Raw genomic sequence first — 3,640 nt, 5'->3', positions numbered from 1 at the left:
AGGTGAACTTTAACAGCAGAGGTGTCCAGGTCAAGAAATGCTTTTGACATACCACCTGTGAAAGAGACTGCAAACTGTTAGTGGGTTGTTGCAGGTTATCATGAAATATTTCTGCAGAAGAGCACAGGACTTTAGGGTCCATTAAGCAGTTTAACTATTGATGAAAATATCCACAAGCTATTTGAAAGGATCAAGAGGATTTTTAATTGCTTTGAAAAAAGAGCTTGATAGCAATTCTTCTGAAATAAATGAAATCCCTCAGAAATTGGGGTTGGGACTGGGGGATGACATAGGCAATTGAAGCACTGGTTTTCTAAGCACTGTGAAATCAATATCTTCATCTGATTTTGGCTCTTAGTACTATACCATCAGGTCCCACTGCATAGAGCTGGGATGGGTACATACTTGGAAAGATCTGTTCCACAGTGGGCATGCTAATATCAGGAAAGCTGCAGAAAGCCAGAAAAGAGCTCAGTTCAAGAGGCAGCTGGAGAGTTCAGCCTCCAAGGTTTTGGGTCTCTTTTTGTACACACCCGTGACACATTATGTGGTGGTGCCTCAGTTTCCCCATTTACAAAACCAGACAATGATATTTACCTGTTTTAAGATCCGTGCCCTAGAACACCAGAAAGACTAGCTGTAGGAAAGAGAACCTTAAACAAGAAAACACTGTATCATTCAGGTTAGAGACAACATTTGATCTAAAATAACAGATAACAAAGCATGAGAGAAGTAAACATCTCACATTTAAATATTTTTGCTCTATGGAAAAGTATCCAGGCAACATAACTACTAAAATTACCATGTCTAAAACTAGACAGTAGACTGAACTTTTGCTAAATGAGACTTGTAAGACAAACTGATTGCATCTAATCCACCACTCCTCTGTATACCTAGCACTTCAACAAACTTGAAACAGCAATTCTTCAAAGAGCCTCACAATTTTCTGATAATCTGCTGCAGACCATTATTAATGGCTTCATTCATTCTCAGGTTCTCCTTACAACAGAAAGTTTATTAGCACTACAAATTAACCTGTTTTGTCAACAATTTACTCCAGCTGAGGTACCAGCCCTAGTACTCTTATTCTTCATCCTGATTTTTGTATAGACTGGGCTTGCATTTGCTGGTTTTGTTCCTTTAGTTACTTCACAGGAAGCAACATAGCCCGAGTGCTTTAACAGAGGCTTTTGGAGATGAAAGAAGCTGTTATAAAACATCACTAATTTAGAAGTTCATTTTTAACAGGTTACATTTTATTTGCATCAGTTGAACACCATTATTTACAGACACAAGTTAATAAAACACATCACAAAACAATAAAATTTCAACAGCTAATATTTATAGGTGCATAGTTCATGCTCAGTTACTTTTTTTATGTATAATACATACACATTTATATAAAGCTCTCACAATAAGTCATCTCTGCACAGAAAGAATAGTCCTAGGAAACAAATAAAAATTGTATCATAAACAATATCAAATTACTGACAGCCTATCAACAAAACATGTACAGAGTTAGAAATAAGCAGTAGACACTTAGGTGTTTTTACTTAATATTTTCTTTTTTAACTTTTAGACTTGAAGCCACAATATCCACAGCACAACAATGACCCTGCCAACCATCAGGAGGGAAATGCTGAAACAAGGTGGATGCAGTCACAGATACTCCAATCATTGCTGATGGAAGACTTCAAAATACACGGTAAAAACTGTAAAAAAATTTTACGACTGGGCACATTGGAACTCAGCACTTGTACAGGATGGGACGTCTTTAGTAGTTAGTAGATTTCAGGAGATATAAAGGAAGGAAAGGACTCTCATGCTTCAGGTTCATAGTCTTGATACTCTTCCTAATGAGGAGAGCAGAAATCAGCACTACTAGTATTTTAGATAAATACATCCTACTTTCACTGCTTGTTCTAGAGTGGATTCATTCCCAAAATATTATGGATTTTCATGCAATCAGGATCTTGCTATTTATTATTTTGTCATATCTCCTAGATACTGTACCTTACAAGCTATGATATTTACAGGATAATTAGGCTTTTACAGTGGTTAATGTGTCATTTAGCTGATGTTGTCTGGAACTCATGAAGCCACCCATGGCAATTCAGTTGGAGAGGGAGGACGACTACCTTTGGGCTGAACAGCACACCAGGTGCTGCAGATGGTCACACAAGTCAGTAAATCCAGTGATATTCAAGGTGTTAGCCATCAAGTGTGTCATTAAGTCTTTTACTGGATAATGGCCTAAATGTTTTATGCCTCTCATTTTCAGCTGGATTACCTGTTTTTACTGTAAAACTGCCATCCCAACACCTACTCATCACGCCAGAAATCACAGTAATGTTTTAGATAGCAGGTTTATGAAAACTAACAAAATCATTTGCTCCCATAATTGAATTAACTTAAGAGTATAGTAATGAATTATGTTTTACAAAACATGATGCTTTGCTAAATGGTCAAACTATTAAAGCAATCTCTAAAGATTCAGGTTTTCCCTACCAAACATAAGAAAAAGATACAAGTTTACTGTGAATTATTCAGAAACCCAGGCATAAGTGTTTTCAAACACACTATTTTCTTGTTAAAATTCCTTCCTATCAAGCAACAGATATTCTGATTCCCAGCATGATACTTCTGGGAGATCATAGCCTAAGAGACCACAACTTGCAACTCCCAGCATCAGGCTGTGCCAGGCTAATATAACTTGAGCATGCAGCCCCTCCTGTTCCCTTCTCCTGTGTGCATTCACATCAAATACCACAACAAATTTACCTCTGGAGGCATTTCATAAGGCTCATTCTCAGGATCCACAGGAATATCTGCATTATTCACCATTCCCTCCTGCAGGAAACCTTCTTCATTCTGCATTCAAAGCAGGGAAAGAAAAGTGACAGACTGTAACTGCTTGCCTTGTCATTTGTGCCCAAGCGTGTCTTTTCTCCCCATCAGTGGTTGACTTCTTGGCCTGTCCTTTGGCTGTGGGATGTTACCAGCAGTTGTGAAGCACTACAGGAAATCAGCACCAGAGATCTTCTCCATGTTCCACAGAGGCATCCATAGGAATGACTATTATTATCTTTCTGAATAGCTGAAGTGCTGATATCCTATTTCTCTCTTGCCATGGACAGGCCAAAAAGTCAATCTGACCTAAAAGACAGGACCACCACTAACCTGATGAATACATTTGGAAACTATTTTAACCCCACAGAGAATGCTTTGGTCAAGTCACAAAGTAAACCACAACAAAGTTTTTGCTCCTTAAGAAACTGATCTAGGAAAGACATTCTCACACAAATTTTTTAAGGAGGTTATCACATTAATTTCTGTCTGTTTGGGGGAATACAATTACAGGTAAGAAAAGTAATTGTAAAAGCAAGCCAAAAGAACTGGGCAGTACCAAGACCCACAGATGAAACAGTAATTCAATTCTGTATTTTTTATGGTATAGGCACATCAATCATCTCATAAATCACTGTTTATTTTACACTTTTAGCCTTTTCACAATACATTTCAAAGCGGCCAAAAGAGGGAAAACTATTGAACTATTCCATGCTGCTTTTTTCCTTCAGTTTTACAATCTCATTGTATTGGGAAAAGCTCTTTTCCTGTAATGGGTCATATCTCTATATAC

At 37.6% G+C, this 3,640-nt stretch overlaps 1 long non-coding RNA gene across 1 annotated transcript; it reads right to left on the bottom strand.

Moving 5' to 3' along the window:
- Positions 1–1,234: 1,234 nt before the first annotated feature.
- LOC103781276 lies at positions 1,235–2,874 on the bottom strand. Its single transcript, XR_608207.1, has 2 exons — positions 2,782–2,874; positions 1,235–1,853 (listed from the first exon to the last, which is right to left on the bottom strand). It is a non-coding gene; the product is annotated as an uncharacterized LOC103781276 (long non-coding RNA).
- Positions 2,875–3,640: the final 766 nt, after the last annotated feature.

Source organism: Merops nubicus, unplaced genomic scaffold, assembly GCF_000691845.1.
Source record: "Merops nubicus isolate BGI_N331 unplaced genomic scaffold, ASM69184v1 scaffold7721, whole genome shotgun sequence".
NCBI lineage: Eukaryota > Metazoa > Chordata > Aves > Coraciiformes > Meropidae > Merops > Merops nubicus.
The sequence above is the reverse complement of the archived record's forward strand: the minus strand, read 5'-3'. Positions and strand labels throughout refer to the sequence as shown.